This window comes from Bufo bufo, chromosome 9 (genome assembly GCF_905171765.1).
Source record: "Bufo bufo chromosome 9, aBufBuf1.1, whole genome shotgun sequence".
Classification (NCBI taxonomy): domain Eukaryota; kingdom Metazoa; phylum Chordata; class Amphibia; order Anura; family Bufonidae; genus Bufo; species Bufo bufo.
This window is the reverse complement of record NC_053397.1, coordinates 135,571,441-135,591,531: the sequence shown is the minus strand read 5'-3', so window position 1 is coordinate 135,591,531 and position 20,091 is coordinate 135,571,441. Positions and strand designations below refer to the sequence as shown.

At 46.3% G+C, this 20,091-nt stretch overlaps 1 protein-coding gene across 1 annotated transcript in view; it reads right to left on the bottom strand.

Moving 5' to 3' along the window:
• Positions 1-9,378: 9,378 nt before the first annotated feature.
• CENPM (centromere protein M) overlaps positions 9,379-20,091 on the bottom strand; it is a 433,445-nt gene continuing 422,732 nt past the window's right edge. Inside the window, exon 8 of the transcript XR_005774194.1 lies at positions 9,379-9,388. The gene's annotated coding sequence lies outside the window, so the exon portion shown is untranslated. The remainder of the gene's footprint in view (positions 9,389-20,091) is intronic.

Sequence of the window (20,091 nt, the reverse complement as noted above, 5' to 3'; positions counted from 1 at the left end):
GCTGTTTGGCGCACGTCCTTCCGCCGCCAAGGATCGCAGGGCAACATTCTTTGCCTCCTGTCTCCTCCTCCTCCTACTCAGCTTCCTCCTCCTCTTCTTCCACCTGCTCATCCAGTCAGCCACACACCTTCACCACCAACTTCAGCACAGCACGGGGTAAACGTCAGCAGGCCATTCTGAAACTCATATGTTTGGGGGACAAGCCCCACACCGCACAGGAGTTGTGGCGGGGTATAGAACAACAGACCGACGAGTGGTTGCTGCCGGTGAGCCTCAAGCCCGGCCTTGTGGTGTGCGATAATGGGCGAAATCTCGTTGCAGCTCTGGGACTAGCCAGTTTGACGCACATCCCTTGCCTGGCGCATGTGCTGAATTTGGTGGTGCAGAAGTTCATTCGCAACTACCCCGACATGTCAGAGCTGCTGCATAAAGTGCGGGCCGTCTGTTCGCGCTTCCGGCGTTCACACCCTGCCGCTGCTTGCCTGTCTGCGCTACAGCGTAACTTCGGCCTTCCCGCTCGCCGCCTCATATGCGACGTACCCACCAGGTGGAACTCCACCTTGCATATGCTGGACAGACTGTGCGAGCAGCAGCAGGCCATAGTGGAGTTTAAGCTGCAGCACGCACGGGTCAGTCGCACTGCGGATCAGCCCCACTTCACCACCAATGACTGGGCCTCCATGCGAGACCTGTGTGCCCTGTTGCGCTGTTTCGAGTACTCCCCCAACATGGCCAGTGGCGATGACGCCGTTATCAGCGTTACAATACCACTTCTATGTCTCCTTGAGAAAACACTTAGGGCGATGATGGAAGAGGAGGTGGCCCAGGAGGAAGAGGAGGAAGAGGGGTCATTTTTAGCACTTTCAGGCCAGTCTCTTCAAAGTGACTCAGAGGGAGGTTTTTTGCAACACCAGAGGCCAGGTACAAATGTGGCCAGATAGGGCCCACTACTGGAGGACGAGGAGGACGAGGATGAGGTGGAGGAGGATGAGGATGAAGCATGTTCACAGCGGGGTGGCACCCAAAGCAGCTCGGGCCCATCACTGGTGCGTGGCTGGGGGGAAACACAGGACGATGACTATACGCCTCCCACAGAGGACAGCTTGTCCTTACCTCTGGGCAGCCTGGCACACATGAGCAACTACATGCTGCAGTGCCTGCGCAACGACAGCAGAGTTGCCCACATTTTAACGTGTGCGGAATACTGGGTTGCCACCCTGCTGGATCCGCGGTACAAAGACAATGTGCCCACCTTACTTCCTACACTGGAGCGTGATAGGAAGATGCGCGAGTACAAGCGCACGTTGGTAGACGCGCTACTGAGAGCATTCCCAAATGTCACAGGGGAACCAGTGGAAGCCCAAGGCGAAGGCAGAGGAGGAGCAAGAGGTCGCCAACGTAGCTGTGTCACGGCCAGCTCCTCTGAGGGCAGGGTTAGCATGGCAGAGATGTGGAAAAGTTTTGTCACCACGCCACAGCTAACTGCACCACCACCTGATACGGAACGTGTTAGCAGGAGGCAACATTTCACTAACATGGTGGAACAGTACCTGTGCACACCCCTCCACGTACTGACTGATGGTTCGGCCCCATTCAACTTCTGGGTCTCCAAATTGTCCACGTGGCCAGAGCTAGCCTTTTATGCCTTGGAGGTGCTGGCCTGCCCGGCGGCCAGCGTTTTGTCTGAACGTGTATTCAGCACGGCAGGGGGCGTCATTACAGACAAATGCAGGCGCCTGTCTACAGCCAATGTGGACAAGCTGACGTTCATAAAAATGAACCAGGCATGGATCCCACAGGACCTGTCCATCCCTTGTGCAGATTAGATATTAACTACCTCCCCTTAACAATATATTATTCTACTCCAGGGCACTTCCTCATTCAATACTATTTTTAATTTCATTTTACCATTATATTGCGGGGCAACCCAAAGTTGAATGAACCTCTCCTCTGTCTGGGTGCCGGGGCCTAAATGTGTGACAGTGGCCTGTTCCAGTGGTGGGTGACGTGAAGCCTGATTCTCTGCTATGACATGAAGACTTATTCTGTGCTGACATGAAGCCAGATTCTCTGTTAAGCGACCTCTCTCCTCTGCCTGGGCCTAAATATGTGACAGTGGCCTGTTCCAGTGGTGGGTGACGTGAAGCCTGATTCTCTGCTATGACATGAATACAGATTCTGCGCTGACATAAGGCCAGATTCTCTGTTACGGGACCTCTCTCCTCTGCCTGGGTGCCTGGGCCTAAATGTGTGACAGTGGCCTGTTCCAGTGGTGGGTGACGTGAAGCTTGATTCTCTGCTATGACATGAAGACAGATTCTGCGCTGACATAAGGCCAGATTCTCTGTTACGGGACCGCTCTCCTCTGTCTGGGTGCCGGGGCCTAAATGTGTGACAGTGGCCTGTTCCAGTGGTGGGTGACGTGAAGCCTGATTCTCTGCTATGACATGAAGACAGATTCTGTGCTGACATCAGGCCAGATTCTCTGTTACGGGACCTCTTTCCTCTGCCTGGGTGCCGGGGCCTAAATGTGTGACAGTGGCCTGTTCCAGTGGTGGGTGACGTGAAGCCTGATTCTCTGCTATGACATGAAGACTGATTCTGCGCTGACATGAAGCCAGATTCTCTGCTATGGCATGAAGAGACTGATTCTCTGCTGACATGAAGCCAGATTCTTTGCTATGGCATGAAGAGACTGATTCTCTGCTGACGTGAAGCCAGATTCTCTGCTATGGGACCTCTGTCCAATTGATATTGGTTCATTTTTTTTTTTTTTTTTTTATTCATTTCCCTATCCACGTTTGTTTGCAGGGGATTTACCTACATGTTGCTGCCTTTTGCAGCCCTCTAGCTCTTTCCTGGGCTGTTTTACAGCCTTTTTAGTGCCCAAAAGTTCGGGTCCCCATTGACTTCAATGGGGTTTGGGTTCGGGACGAAGTTCGGATCGGGTTCGGATCCCGAACCCGAACATTTCCGGGAAGTTCGGCCGAACTTCTCGAACCCGAACATCCAGGTGTTCGCTCAACTCTAACCACAACAGATGGCGAGCTAGGAAGGAGATAATTTTTTTCCCCGTTATCAGCAGAACTTAAAGGAGATACAGCTTAATTTTCAAAAAGCAAAAAAGGCCAGCATAAGGTAATATCCTTTTCCTTACTCTCATTTTTGAGAAAGTTTTGCTCTTTGTGAACTGAAATCTGTGTACTCAAATCTGCTGACATCAGAAAGAAATCTATTTAAAGAATCTTTTGGTGTATGTGGTTGTTATCTGCTGCATCAAGGGGTGTGAGGATAAGGTAAGTGTTTTTCCCTTGTGAGTTGATTGTTCAGAGATTGTATGATAAGATTGTATGATGAGCAGTACAGGGTCTTAAATTTTATGTTACTGTGTTTTTGTAAGAGGCAATTTTATAGAGGTTTATAGAGGCAGCAATTGGTTTTAGTGTTTGTACATTAGAGACAGCATTTAGAGAGTATTTTTATATTGTTAACCTGTAAATCTCCCACAGAGTGGAGGTTTTGCTCTTGTTTCGGCGGTAGGGAACAGGAAATATAGAAACTGTTTTTATTGCTGGATTTTTTACACACTATCTTGATTTCCTCTGTGTGATGACCATGTGCTTGTCGGCCATCTTTACTATGTGCTTGTCGGCCATCTTTACCATGTGGTATGTCAGCCATCTTTAAGTTTGTCGGCCATCTTAGTTAGTTTACTATGGAAAGCGATTTGATTGTTTTTGCCTGAAATGTTAGTTTTGTCCAGAATAGTTATCTTGTCTTTTTGTAACCTTTCTATGTACAGTTTGATTTTGTGTTGATAAGTTTTATGCTGGATATCAGTGGAGTGTTCGGTTATGTTATAGCTCAGTGATCAGTCTGATACAGGTATCATTGTGTGAGCATTAGTGGCAGTTTAGTGGTGAAATCGTCCTATAGTTGATGATTTTGCTTAATGTTTGTATATCTTTGGCTGTTACACTGAATTGTAGACTTGTTTGGCATAATTAATACGGGTACTACAGTGTAGAAAGGTTCTGTGCCAAAAGTATTGGGACAACTCCTAGAAATTGGTACTAGTGTTTTGTTTTTTGTAGCAACCATTGTGGTGTTTGTTTTCTGGTGCAATGGAAAGTATTTTTAAAGAAGTTGCAAAGTTGAAGTACATGGCGGCCATTCTTCAGGCTATGCAGGGATCTACTGATCCATGGCTGCAGGCCCAGAATTGTTTAGCAAACCTGGTCGGTACCAAAAAATGGCGCAAAAGGAAAGGCAAGTATGCTCTGATTTTTGCTGCTGCGTGGATAGCGGATAAATATCAGGAGTCTTGTAGGCTGTAGCCGAGTTTGGAAGGAGAAGTGGAAGATTTAAAAGTGGAAATTGTTAAATTGAGAACTCTTGTCCAGCAGGCAGCTGAAGCTAGCGCTAATTATGAATGTACTGTGAGGTGTAATACTGAGCTGCGCAAGGAAAATGAATGTTTATCTGAAAGCCTGATGAAACAACCGTTGGAGAGTAATGTGTCTGGGGTTAGAGGCAATGTATGGGCTGTAAGCAGGGATAAGTGTGAGGACTGTGGGTCGCATGGTGGAACCGACTCAGGGATGGAGATGGACAATGTGTCTGACCCTGGAGTTGGGCGTATTAACACAAGGCCAGAAGATTCCTCAGATGAGTCCGTGGTAAGTGGACTCAATACAGATTGTAGTGTGGGGTCTAGTCATGCTAGGATGGTTAATGTGCGCCAAATCAAATCGCCATGTGCCCAGACAAGGTATTATGCAGGGAGGCGAGCTATCCTTTGTTTTGAATGCAGGGAATACGGGCACATTGCACGATATTGTGACGTTGCTAATGGCAACAGATACAGGTATGTTAAGTACCCCAGAACCACACCTAGAAGTGAAGTGGTTTATTCAGCAAGGTGGGGTAATGGTCCCAGACATGCTTCTTTGCAAAGGCAGAGAACCCAGGGACAGTCAAGGTCTAGGAAAAAACGTTTTTGGGACATTGAAATGTTAAATCCTGCTTCTCTGGTAGGAATCTGAAGCTGTTTGGGGCTGGGCAAATTAACATTTCAATGGGTGGGTAGAAATTCTCCTGTACAGTTTCAGGGGAACCCTCCAAGACATTGATTTGTTAATTCAGTCCTATACAATTGTATGTGTTCCTAAGGGTTTCGTTTTTGTATGAGTTTTGGGCTTTAAGTTAAAATAACTTTTTACTGAATCTCAATGTATGTAGCAGGACTGTCTGTAACTGAAGTTTGTTATGTTTGTTTTTCTCTCCTGTTTATAGGTCTTCTTCTTTTACTAATCCATTTTTTATTTTTTAGGTTTTTATTGAAGTTTCTTTCAGTTTTTCCTTATTTACCAACCCATTTTTATTTTTTAGCCTATTATTAATTTTTTCCTTTTTATACATTTTTTAGGTTTTTCATATTTTGGCGCTTTTCTCTTTTTCTTTTTTCTCTTTCTTTCCCTCTCTTTTCTCTGTAGATTTGGGTAGGAGTACTGGGGGTCTCATGATATTGTGTGGGAACTACTGTCTGAATACAAGGGTTGTTGCTGAGTGAGAGGTTTTTGATCAGTCACTTCAAAAAGGGCTTCGTGTGCTGTTCAGCTTGACTATATAGAATCATATCGGCAAAGGAAAGTGAGTTGATGAGCATTTTTTTAAGGAGACAAGGTGATATATATCACCTGGGCATACCAATAGCTGTGTGAGTAACCCCATTCCCCACAGGAGTACTGTGTGTTTGTTTCCTGTGTACCCCGTCCCCACAGAAGGTACTGTGTGTTCTCTGTGCACCCCTTTTTCCACTCCAGGTCAATTGGAAGCCCTATCCTGTGGTCAGGTCACTATTCAGAGCCAAAACTGAGGCTGGTATATCTCATTAGGAGACTCAGAGGGCCGCCGTGTGTCGGCGAGAGCCCTTTTCCTCACACTGATTACTCCTTTTCCTGAGGTCTAACTAGGGTGAACGGAGTCCGTGTGTCGGTGCCAGAAACCCTAGGGCACCTCAGAGGCGAACGAAGGGGAGTAACAGCCGTCCAGCGTGTGTTGCAGGGCAGTCCTTGCGTAGGTCGGGGGACAATCCCTTGCGTAGGTCGCGGGAAACTGTAGCTCGAGCATGAGTTTAGGGAACAGAAGGGTACCACTTCTGACTATAGGACATCTATGGAGGAGGAGTTGTTAAGTTGTTAAGCTCCTCAAAGATTGGCACCAATGGACTGTAGGTTCAGAGTGGACCATCCCCAAAAAAGGGACCTTTGAGGTCTGGATTTGGGAAAAGTTTGTCCGTGAATTCCCCACTAGACTCCAAAGCCATGGTTCCCTCCAGAAGGCAGAACTGTGGCTTCACAAATCCATAGAGCTCCAGCAACAGGGCATTCAAAAGTCCCAGACAGTGCGAACTAACACTGTCATGTACTCCCGTCCCGCAAAGACTGCAGAGTCCAAGAGAAGCGCTTTTCTCTTTCTCTCTCTCATCCCTCCGTCATCTCTCCATCTAACCTTGAGACGATGCACCATGTTTAATCCAGCTTCTCTTCGTCCTGGTTTTAAGGACGATGAGAAGGGAGGAAAGTGGTGCAGAAAACAACGATCTTCAAACTTTCTAACCTCTCTAATGTCAATCCTTTTCTTTGCTGGTACTTGGGTCCGATTTTTGCAAAGAAGGTAAAAATCACGACCGATCCATGGCCTGAATGTTCCGCTGTAACCCTTTTATTCCATCAGGTATGCCCCCAGGCAGCCCCACGGGTTATCACCCGATGTCCACCACCGGGTTCGGGAGTTTTCTTCCGGACCCAGACTCAATAACCAGTGTTCATTCTAGTCAACCAGGTGATTGGGTCTTGCTAAAGAAACATCCGAGGACGGGACTAGAGCCGAGATATCTTGGGCCATTCCAGGTGCTGCTGATGACGCCAACCTCTCTGAAGTTCGAGGGACGAGACAACTGGATCCACACCGGTCACTGCAAGAAGCTGCTCAACTAAGTCAAAGAATGCAGAGTATCACTTTTGTTTATTTGTTACAAGAAGGCATTTGTTGATAACGATACATTCCTAGAGGGTAATATTAATATTAGCTCTGGCTCCTGCTCCTTGCTTATTAATCCTGTATGGGTGTCCGGGCAGCTAGGTGACCTGTAGATGTGGGATCCTCCGGTTGTGAGCAAGGTTATGCCTGGCTAGCAGACACCATTGACAAGGGTCAGGCCCATACTGACAGGAGCAGGACAGAGGCGGAGCTATGACTAGTAAGGGTCAGAATCCTTTTTAAAGCTTTGGGAGGTCTTGGGGCTCACTGCTTTTCCATTGGATCCGGGTGAAAGGAAATGGGACATGTACTTATGTTTTTTGTTTCCATTCCTTCTATACGCCGGAGTGAGATGTTCCTGATGTCTAATCGACTGAGTTACTGAAGCCCGAACAGACAAGACGCCCTGAAGACCAAACCATGGACCAAATGCAGAGGATCCCACCTCTTAAGTCACCTCCCGAAGAAAAGAAGACGTGTCAAGATTGACTTTCGGTTTTCCATCATCTGTTATGTTTTACAAAGACAGTTTTTTTTTTCAAAGAAGAAGATCGAGATCCATCGAGGGACATTGGCGAGCATATGACAAAGAGGAGGGACTGTTGTGGAAATTTTATTATGCAGACATTTTACGTTAGGATGTGTGTGTGTTTTTATAGTTTGTCATCTGTCTCCCTGTGTCTGATTTGGCCAAGGAGCGCTCTAGCAGAGGGTACTTTGGTTGAATCGGGACCAGTGGCAAAACCGTCAGTATGAAAACCTTCTCATTGGCTTGGAGACATATCTGCTTTTAAGACATGCATATCTGCCTTGTCGGTATACTAGTACCGTATACTGACAATAGCCGTAGCAATGTCTCGCAGATAATTTCAAACCTATGGGAACCAGTAGAATGATCTTTATTAGATACTGATAACCTTTGAGCAGTATTGAATGAGGTCCATGCTGACAGTGATGGGGGGTGGGCGGCCACCTGGCTGATCAGACAATGGACATGATTCATCCTTCCTTATACAGGGATGGGGCGTGTGCATTGTCTGCCTGGCCACATTGATTGCCCCGCCCTGTCCTTTGACATCACTTCCTGCATGTTATAACTTCCTGTATCCTTGTCTTGGGCCAGCCCCTTTTACACCTTTTGTGAGTAAATAAAGGTGAGCAGACTGAGGAGGAAGGAGGAGTTGCTCAGAATTTTCAAGCAAGATGGTAACACGTGTGCTTGTCTCTGACTGGGGCTGAGAGAAGGGATTCACCTTTTTCCTTACACAAACTTTGATGCGAGCGGATTACAACTATTAATATATTTACCACAACACCCGCAACAGTTGCAAATGCATTATGAATCTGTTGCCAAATATGTGATAGCTCTGAGTAAACAATTGTCTAACATACATGCACAAGTTTTCTCTTCTATTCCAGATCCTAACTCCCTAGATGGAAGCCACACTCTGAAACCTGGAGAGTGGGTGGTGGTCAAGAAGCATATCAGAAGCACCCTCGAACCACGATACAAGGGATCTTACCAGGTGCTGGTGACCACCCCAACTTCTGTAAAACCCGAGGGAAGACCTAACTGGATCCACGCATCACACTGCAAAAAAATACGAGCTCCAACTCCAGATATCGAGGGAACCACTGCTGAATCTGCATGATGCCTTTTGCAACAGTTATCGCTCTGCTACTTTTTGTCTACACCCACACGGTCATATACACAGAATCTTCCAAAGACAGGACAAGTGGCCATCACCCAACAAAATGAGAAGGATGGCTACATATTGTCCACTTTCTGGTTTAATTCCTCCAGTACGCACGTGGCTACCTTCAAATTCAATTACTGCAGTCTAGTATTGTGCCCAATGCCAGCACTGCAATGTAGCATGTACCAAACGGGCAGCCATAGATCCACATACATCTGTGTCACTGATAACCAGTATGGGGAACAGTGTAACTGGTGGGGAGCAGTTAGGTGGAACATGGGTGACCCATGGGGATACAGACCTCAGAGTGCTTGAGACAAAAAAGACAAACTGGGTAAATCCTTGCTTACCCGCATGATACTGTTTAAGAGTGGAAGATGCCACCCAAGTGGACAGACAGGCTCCAACATGCCACTTACCCTCATATTAGAAAACCCCAGCCCCAATGATGCAGGGACATACAGTACAGACCAAAAGTTTGGACACACCTTCTCATTCAAAGAGTTTTCTTTATTTTCATGACTATGAAAATTGTAGATTCACACTGAAGGCATCAAAACTATGAATATGGAATTATATACATAACAAACAAGTGTGAAAAAACAGAAAATGTCATATTCTAGGTTCTTCAAAGTAGCCACCTTTTGCTTTGATTACTGCTTTGCACACTCTTGGCATTCTCTTGATGAGCTTCAAGAGGTAGTCCCCTGAAATGGTTTTCACTTCACAAGTGTGCCCTGTCAGGTTTAATAAGTGGGATTTCTTGCCTTATAAATGGGGTTGGGACCATCAGTTGCGTTGAGGAGAAGTCAGGTGGATAAACAGCTGATAGTCCTACTGAATAGACTGTTAGAATTTGTATTATGGCAAGAAAAAAGCAGCTAAGTAAAGAAAAACAAGTGGCCATTATTACTTTAGGAAATGAAGGTCAGTCAGTCAGTCAGCCGAAAAATTGGGAAAACTTTGAAAGTAAGGGCTATTTGACCATGAAGGAGAGTGATGGGGTGCTGCACCAGATGACCTGGCCTCCACAGTCACCGGACCTGAACCCAATCGAGATGGTTTGGGGTGAGCTGGACCGCAGAGTAAAGGCAAAAGGGCCAACAAGTGCTAAGCATCTCTGGGAACTCCTTCAAGACTGTTGGAAGACCATTTCAGGGGACTACCTCTTGAAGCTCATCAAGAGAATGCCAAGAGTGTGCAAAGCAGTAATCCAAGCAAAAGGTGGCTACTTTGAAGAACCTAGAATATGACATATTTTCAGTTGTTTCACACTTGTTTGTTATGTATATAATTCCACATGTGTTAATTCATAGTTTTGATGCCTTCATAGTCATGAAAATAAAGAAAACTCTTTGAATGAGAAGGTGTGTCCAAACTTTTGGTCTGTACTGTACCTTGTAGGCACCTGGATGGGGGTAACTGCTGGGGACAAGGGCATGTTCCACCTGAAAGACCTACATAATCTCACAAAGATTGAGAAGGGTCCGTCCAAACCCTACACTACCTCCCTTAGGCAGATGACAGCCATAGCAAACCCCACCTTTGAAGATACTATGGCCGCCGAGACAGGATTTTTTGACACCAACCTGTGGTTAAAATGGATGAAATACAATGCTGACACACACAATAAGACAAACTGTTACATATGCGGGGGGCACGCCCACACCTAGGCACAGTGCCCTTGCATCTGCATGCTGAGACTGAAAGCTGCTTCCTCAGCCTATACACCAACATTGGTAGTAAAAACACCCAAACCAGGTGAAGGCATAACCATATACCCCGGTAACTACACCTGTTACTTCAACCCTGGCAGTCAGAGATTCTTGGGAAACTTCACAGAGGGGTATTGCTCATCCTACAGCAACCTGTCCACTGAAACACAGAATCAGAGGGTATCTTTGTGGGACATCTATTGGATCTGTGGAGACCGGAAAAATAAGAACTAGGTTAGAAGGCAATTGGCCCGGTTAATGCGCCCTTGCGAAAGCCATAATGCCCCTTCACATACTAGAAGATGACCCCACAGTTAGAGGGCATACTCAAAAATCCTATTTAGGGAGGTCAAAAAGGGGGGCCTCCCCACAGGGGAGCTTTACCCACATTTGTAAATAGACACAATAGGAGTACCAAGGGGGGGCCCCAACGAGTTTAAGGCCAAAGATCAGGTGGCAGCTGGATTTGAATTCCTACTCCCAATAGTGACAATCAACAAGAACGTCGACTGGATAAACTACATATACACTGCTCAAAAAAATAAAGGGAACACTTAAACAACACAATGTAACTCCAAGTCAATCACACTTCTGTGAAATCAAACTGTCCACTTAGGAAGCAACACTGAGGGATAATCAATTTCACATGCTGTTGTGCAAATGGGATAGACAACAGGTGGAAATTATAGGCAATTAGCAAGACACCCCCAATAAAGGAGTGGTTCTGCAGGTGGTGACAACAGACCATTTCTCATTTCCTATGCTTCCTGGCTGATGTTTTGGTCACTTTTGAATGCTGGCGGTGCTTTCACTCTAGTGGTAACATGAGACGGAGTCTACAACCCACACAAGTGGCTCAGGTAGTGCAGCTTATCCAGGATGGCACATCAATGCGAGCTGTGGCAAGAAGGTTTGCTGTGTCTGTCAGCGTAGTGTCCACAGCATGGAGGCGCTACCAGGAGACAGGCCAGTACATCAGGAGACGTGGAGGAGGCCGTAGGAGGGCAAAAACCCAGCAGCAGGACCGCTACCTCCGCCTTTGTGCAAGGAGGAACAGGAGGAGCACTGCCAGAGCCCTGCAAAATGACCTCCTGCAGGCCACAAATGTGCATGTGTCGCCTCAAACGGTCAGGAACAGGAGGAGCACTGCCAGAGCCCTGCAAAATGACCTCCTGCAGGCCACAAATGTGCATGTGTCGCCTCAAACGGTCAGGAACAGGAGGAGCACTGCCAGAGCCCTGCAAAATGACCTCCTGCAGGCCACAAATGTGCATGTGTCGCCTCAAACGGTCAGAAACAGACTCCATGAGGGTGATATGAGGGCCCGACGTCCACAGGTGGGGGTTGTGCTTACAGCCCAACACCGTGCAGGACGTTTGACATTTGCCAGAGAACACCAAGATTGGCAAATTCGCCACTGGTGCCCTGTGCTCTTCACAGATGAAAGCAGGTTCACACTGAGCACATGTGACAGACGTGACAGAGTCTGGAGACGCCGTGGTGAACGTTCTGCTGCCTGCAACATCCTCCAGCATGACCGATTTAGCATTGGGTCAGTAATGGTGTGGGGTGGCATTTCTTTGGAGGGCCGCACAGCCCTCCATGTGCTCGCCAGAGGTAGCCTGACTGCCATTAGGTACCGAGATGAGATCCTCAGACCCCTTGTGAGACCATATGCTGGTGCGGTTGGCCCTGGGTTCCTCCTAATGCAAGACAATGCTAGACCTTATGTGGCTGGAGTGTGTCAGCAGTTCCTGCAAGACAAAGGCATTGATGCGATGGACTGGCCCGCCCGTTCCCCAGACCTGAATCCAATTGAGCACATCTGGGACATCATGTCTCGCTCTATCCACCAACGTCATGTTGCACCACAGACTGTCCAGGAGTTGGCAGATGCTTTAGTCCAGGTCTGGGAGGAGATCCCTCAGGAGACCGTCCGCCACCTCATCAGGAGCATTTTGACTTGTTTTAAGGACATTACATCAAAGTTGGATCAGCCTGTAGTGTTTTTCCACTTTAATTTTGAGTGTGACTCCAAATCCAGACCTCCATGGGTTGAAAAATTTGATTTCCCTTTTTAATTTTTGTGTGATTTTGTTGTCAGCACATTCAACTATGTAAAGAACAAAGTATTTCAGAAGAATATTTAATTAATTCAGATCTAGGATGTGTTATTTTTGTGTTCCCTTTATTTTTTTGAGCAGTGTATTACAATCAGCAAAGACTTGTAAACTACACCCGTGATGCCCTAAAAGGAATTGCAGAACAGTTAGAGGCTACTTCTGCTGTGGTCTTTCAGAACAGGATGGCCTTAGATATGTTCCTAGCTGAGACTGGGGGAGTTTGTAAAATGATTGGGGAAAACTGCTGCACCTACATCCCAGATAACACTGGCCCAAAGGGAAGGTAACTGAAGCAATAAACAAGCTTACTAACCTCTCAGAGGAATTAAAACGTAACTCAGGGATAACAGACCCATGGGATGAGTACTATGGATGGTTCAAAAATTGGAAATCCTTCCTCACCCAGATAGGTAGGGTTTATAGTCTTGATGCTAGTATTAATGTCAGTAGTGTTATGTTGCATTGTACCCTGTGTCCGAAAAATATGTGAAACAATTGCGACTTCAATTACTGAACAGCCCATCATGCTGCTATATGGTGAAGAAGAAATGGAAACCAAAGAATTCAACACAAGTTCCCCCACCAATTACGATGTCGTACCGAGATAGGGAAAGATTAATCCCAGGGTACTATCATAAGTCCGATTAACTGGGAATCTTCCCAAAAGGGGTAGGTTGTCGCCACTGTGGGTGAAGAGGATTGCGACTGGTATTCCCAGGGGTTCACTAGGCATGGAAAGTTCTACAATCAAGAATCCAAGGGGGGACTGTTATGGAATATAATGGACACTTGCTTGGCACTTACAAAATGGTGTCTGTCCAAGAGAGAACCCCCAGTATGCATTCCATGATTGAAACTATTTGCAGCAAAAACTTGAAACGGTCAGGAATTCCTCTAAGTCTAATATACACATGCCTTAAACTTATTTCCAGTTTACATTCCTTCTTGCTAAAAAAAACAATCACGTGAGCCCACTCCTCCCACTTATATGGATGGTATATAATGTGAAGCTCCCACCTAATAAATTAGAGTTATGCTTTGACCTTATATAGTGTCAGTGCTATTTCTCTCGCCTTACATGCACGTATCTATCTATCTATCTATCTATCTATCTATCTAATATGGAGCAGTCCAACGAAAAAAGGAGATAATCCAGCTCAGGTGAAGTTATAATAACTTTATTCCAGCGATTTTAAAATTTCCATATAACAAGAAGTGTAAAGTAACGCGTTTCAGACCTCTAAGACATATGGGTCCTTCCTCATGACAAACACACAGTGTGTTTGTCATGAGGAAGGACCCATATGTCTTAGAGGTCTGAAACGCGTTACTTTACACTTCTTGTTATATGGAAATTTTAAAATCGCTGGAATAAAGTTATTATAACTTCACCCGAGCTGAGCTGGATTATCTAAATTTTTCTTTGGACTTTATCTTCCCGCTTCCAGGTGCGGCATCCGTGCCCAGAGGGTGATTAAGTAACCACAGGTCATAGAAAAAATGTATATAGCAGCACAACGAAAAAATTAAACCTTTCTTGTGGTGGTGCCAGCTGTGTTAGGAGCCAGTCTGATGTTCCCCCTTGGATGCATCATATATGAAAAACCGCAGCACTCACTTGTCTTCAATTATGCAGGATTTATTCACCAACAACAATGCAACGTTTCGACCGTCATGGTCTTTCTCAAGCTGCGGTTTTTCATATATGACGTAAGTAACCACAGGTGAGATGAGAGCTGCCTTATATTTGATCTAATATGGAGCAGTGTATCAACCTACCTGACCATTGATCAGAACCAGAACAATATGTATGAGCTCTAAGCAAAAGAATTTACAACTTTACAACTACTTAGGCTGAAACCCCTATGTGGAATAATAGAGGACTAGACAAGGTAAACTCTCTCCCAGATTCTGAGTTCTGAGTGCAATGAGGCATTACAACCTTATTTTACCTCTTCCAAAACCACATCCTTACGTCCTTTGAGCAGTTGCATGATAGGTACAGCCTCCCTTGCACAAGTTTCTATAGATAATTGCAGTTCAGACATGGTCTTGCTGCACAATTTCTGACACCCTCTTCACTTATCTCCTCTTACCCTCTGACCGGAGTCCTCAAATAGCAAGGCCCCAAAGGCCTCATATCAGCCAATTATGCTCATCTGACCCAATCTAAGACACTCACTATCCCCATAACTGCTGAAGCACTATGGCGCAAGGTGGTACTGGACCTTACCGCTGAAGATTGGACTGATGCACTTTACACCCCTCTTCATGCATCTCCATCAGCCAATCATCGATTTATCCAACTATGTACATTACATCAATGCTATCTTACACTGGTATGCCTGTACAGAATGGGAAGGATTTCTACTACTCAATGACATAGGTATCTATCTCCAGACGCAGATTTTCTACAACTTTTATGGTTCTGTCCCAAGCTACAATGGATTTTGGATGGCGGTAACACACTTATTATCCACTTTTGTGAGACAATCTGTCCCTTCCTAGTTCTGTGACTGTTAACCTCCGGCACTCCAGCTGTGGGAAAACTACAACTCTCAATATGTACTTACTTGGCTGTTTGGAAATTAATGGGGCATGCTGGGAGTCATAGTTTCACCACAGCTGGAGTTCCAGGGGTTAGCCATCATTGTCCTGGGTTGTGTCTTCTTGGGCTTATGGAAGAGGATCAGTTGTTATATTACACCCAAATGCTGCTACACAAAACAATGTTTTTATTATTAAAGCACCATTAATTCCATGGCGCTGTACATATGAAAAAGGGGCATACATACATAATAAAGACAATTGCATTAAGCATAAACAAGACGAGTTACAAACTGGTACAGAAGGAGAGAGGGCCCTGCCCGTGAGGGCTTACAATCTACATGGTATGGGAGGACAAAGTTGGTGAGGGTGAAGCTGGTCATGGCGGTATAGAGGCAGCAGGGTCACTGGTTGTAGACTTGTCTGAAGAGGTGGGTTTTTAGTTTTTTTTGGAAGGATTCCACTGTAGGTGAGAGTGATATGTGTGGGTAGTGAGTTCCAGAGTGTGGGGGATGCACGGGAGAAATCTTGAAGGCGAGGAGAGAAGGTCTTGTGAGGATGTATCGGGAAAGTAGCTCAGAGATGTAGGGAGGGGACAGGTTGTGGATGGCCTTGTATGTATTTGTTAGTATTTATAGAGGATAGATTAGAGGGGTGCGAGAGTGCTAGATGGAAGGCCACAGAGGAGAATGTTGCAGTAGTCTAGGCAGGAGATGATGAGGGCACGTACAAGCATTTTTTCGCAGATTCAAAGTTGAGGAAAGCTCGGATGCGGGAGATGTTTTTGAGTTTGAGGCGGTGGAAAGGGCTTGGATGTGTGGTCGGAACGAGAGGGCAGAATCCAAGGACAGTCCAAGGTAGCGGACTTGGTTAACGGGGAGAGTGTGTAGCCATTGATCGTGATAGATAGGTCTGTTGGGGGGGGGGGGGGGGGCAAGATGGGGGAAAGATGATGAATTCTGTTTTATCCATGTGAAGTTTTAGAAAGCGAGAGAAGAAGGATGATATAGAAGATAGACATTGTGGGATTCTGGATAATAAGGTGGTGATGTCTGGACCAGAGAGGTAGATTTGTGTGTCGTCAGCATAAGAATGATACTGAAAGCCATGGGACTCTATGAGATGTCCCAGGCCAAAAGTGTAAATAGAGAATAGCAGGGTTTCTAGGACAGAGCCTTGCAGGACACCAGAGAGGGAATGAGACGAGGAGGTGGTGTGAGAGTGGGAGATGCTAAACATCCGGTCTGTGTGGTATGATGTAATCCAGGAGAGGGCCAGGTCAGTGATGCCAAGAGATGAAAAAGTTTGCAACAGAAGGGAGTGGTTGACAGTGTCAAAGGCAGAGGGCAGGTCAAGGAGAAGGAGGCCAGAGCAATGTTTTTTGGTTTTGACTGTTAGTAGGTCATTGGTGACTTTGGTAAGGGCAGTCTCAGTCGAGTGGTGGGGTCGGAAGCCAGATTGTAGCCGGTCAAAGAGGGAGCAGAAGGAGAGGTGAGAGGACACTTCAGAATGGACATGTTGTTTAAGTAGCTTTGAGGCATACCGAAGAAGTGATATGGGTTGATAACTGGACAAAGAAGATGGGTCAAGTGAAGGCTTTTTGAGGATGGGTGTAATGGTAGCATGTTTAAAAGTAGAGGCGAAGACACCAGAGGTTAGTGATAGGTTGAAGAGAAGAGTTAGGGCTAGGATAAACACTGTGGTGAGGTTAGGGATGAGGTGAGATGGGATTGGGTCAAGTGCACAGGTGGTGAGATGTGATCTGGAGCGTAGAGTGGAGTTTTTTTTCTGTAATGGTGGAGAAGCGGGTTTTGGGAGAAGAGGACTAAGCAGTTGTGTAGAGGGTCTGTGGGGACTGTGTACTGAAGCTTTCTCTGATGTTGACTATCTTTTGTTTTAAGTATGCGCCAAAGTCCTCAGCTGAAATGAGAGGGTGGGGGTGCTGGGGGACGGAGAAGGGAGTTAAGTGTTAAAAAGTTGTTTAGGGCTGTGGGCCAGGGAAGATATTAGAGATGAGAAGTAGGCCTGTTTTGCATCAGCGAGTGAGGATTTGAATATGAGGAGGGATTGCTTGTATGCGGTAATTTGATCTTTAGAATGGGATTTCTTCCATCGCCGCTCAGCAGCCCTAGAAGCTTGTCTGAGTTTTTTGGTCAGGTTGGTGTGCCAGAGTTGTCTGTTGATTTTTTGGGTTTTGTTGTGTGTGAGGGGGGCAACAGTGTCCAGAGCTGTACTTGTTGTGGTGTTATACAGGGTGGTGGCAGCATCTGGGTCTTGGAGGGAACAAATAGTAGAGAGTGGCAGAAGAGAGTCAGAAAGCAAGGGAAAGTCAAGATGTTTAAGGTTCCTGGGGGTGTGTGCTAGTGTGTGGATCAAAGGAGCAGCAGGAGAGACCAATGAAGAGAAGGTGAGTAGGTTGTGGTTGGATAGGGGGAGAGGCAAATTAAAAAGGTTAGATAGGGAGCAGAGGCAGGTAAAGATAAGATCCAGAGTGTGGCCATCTCTATGGGTGGGAGTGGAAGACCACTGTGAGAGGCCGAAGGAGGAAGAGTGATAGGAATTTAGAGGCAGCGAAGTGGCAGGTGTCAATAGGGATGTTGAAGTCACCCATGATGATAGTGGGGATGTCAGCAGAAAGAAAGTGTAGTAGCCAGGTGCTAAAGTGGTCAAGAAAGATGGTGGCTGGGACTGGGGGGCGGTAAATGACAGCTAGTTGAAGGTTGGAGGGAGAGTAGATGCGAACAGAGTGTACTTCAAATGAAGTGAGCGCAATGGAGGGTGGTAGTGGAGTTGGGCTGTAGGAGCAGGTGTCTGATAGGAGAATATCAACTCCTCCACCATGTTTACAACCGGGGTGGGGTGTGTGAGTGAAATTAAATCCACTATAAGATAGTGCAGCAGGGGAGAAAACAACTGTAACACCCCAGAGTTGTGTTACGAAACTCTTTTACCCCGCTACAACCTGTTAAGGGCATTAACCTTGTCATCTAATGTGATTTTACATAATATACTCACAAATGTGCATTGTAAAGCCTTGTAAATGTATATTGCTGTAATTTTCATGTTCACCAGCAGGTGTCAGCAATGTGTTCAGCAAGGACTTAGCCAGTTTAGTGTTTCTGTACTGGAATAGTACATTCCAGTTCAGCTCCCCCATCTTTGAGCAGAGTGGGCTGGTCCATATCCTGCCTCATGGGGAGAGAAGCGTATTTGGACAAAAAAGAGAGGCGCTCATAGGGTAAATAAGTAAAATACTGTTTTCCCTTGTCTAGGGGAGGTAATGTGATCACCTGTCACAGTTGCACCTAATTGGGTGCAACTACAATGGAGGATGAACAATAGTGGTGATTGGTTGGTGCTGCCGGTCTTGTCCAAACACCCTTTGGTTGGGGCCAAACCGCCAATCGGGTGAGTGTAAGAGCTGAAGGTTTGCTGGACCAAGGAAGTCCAGGAGGAACGGACAAATAGAAGGGCGCAGGATCGCAACCAATGGTCAAAAAAATTATTTATTCAGAGACAATGCGTTTCGGGGTGCATGACCCCTTTATCAAGTCTGGTGGATCACAGAAGAGCTCGTTCGCTCCCCAGTACGTGGGGCGTCTGGTACGCAGTAAATACCAGACGCCCCACAGCATACCAGATGCCCCACGTGCTGGGGAGCGAACGGCCTCTTCTGTGATCCACCAGACTTGATAAAGGGGTCATGCACCCCAAAACGCGTTGTCTCTGAATAAATAATTTTTTTGACCATTGGTTGCGATCCTGCGCCATTCTATTTGTCCGTTCCTCCTGGACTTCCTTGGTCCAGCAAACCTTCAGCTCATGGGCAGAGAAGGAAGTTAGAGTTAGTGTGCCAGCCACCCCGGCTAGGGGAAGGCTGTGCGAGTAGGAGCTCCCAGATATAAGGATCCAAGCCAGGATCTTGTCTCGGCTGAGACAATTGATCATCATCCCCAGCCTGAGCCTTGCAGCCTCAGCTAGAAGAAAGCAAGCAGCCACCTCCAGTTACAGGAAGAAGCATACCCTGAGACAATAACTGTGAGTACCGTCCAGAGACCCAGGAGAAGCCATATTCCTCCTCAGCTAGTCAGTCCCCACACAGCAGAAGATAGAAAGTGCAGAAGCCAAATTCCTGCCACATTGCAGAGCTACTAAGCAGACGTCCTTTTCCTGCAAAAGCTCAAGGCACATGATAGAGCAGAAGATAGATTCCTTCCACACATTGCCAATACCTGCTGCACCTTGTTTGGGTGAAAGCTACTACAAGTAAAGATAAGTTTGAACTTCACCCAAAGTCTGGATCTCAATTTCTGCTACCAGTTCCTCTATTACTCCTACTAGCACAACATTCATTTTATTGCAAGTGAGCCAGGAGTCCAGCCATACTCAGGTAGGAGACACCGTTGACACTATTACCACTACCAGACAGAGACATTACACCACTCTGGCATTCCTAACCTGGTACGTGAGTTACAACACCTTAAAGGGCCCTGTGTTAGTACCCTGCGCACGCTGCAATTGGAGTCACGAACAAACTATAGACTATTGTACCCATATCTTGACCCACTGCATAATTTGGCATCCGTGTAACCGTACCACGGTCCTTGATCATTGCACAACCAGAAAGGAAAATGCAGCAGCACAGCAGTCTGATTTTATTGTGGTGGTACCCACGGTGTCAGATGCCAGGTGCCAGTCTGTAAGCACCCCGTTACAGCTAATTAAGTATTGAAGATATACCACGGCACTCTCATTTCTTCAGCATTCCAACATTTAATCACCAATTCTCAGTGACGTATCGACCAGTGTGGTCTTTCTCTTTGAGAAAGACCACACTGGTCAAAACGTCGCTGAGAATTGGTGATTAAATGTTGGAAAGCTGAAGAAATGAGAGTGCCGTGGTATATCTTCAATAATTAATTTGCAGCAGGGGAGGAGGTGTCAGAGGGTGTCAGACATGTTTCT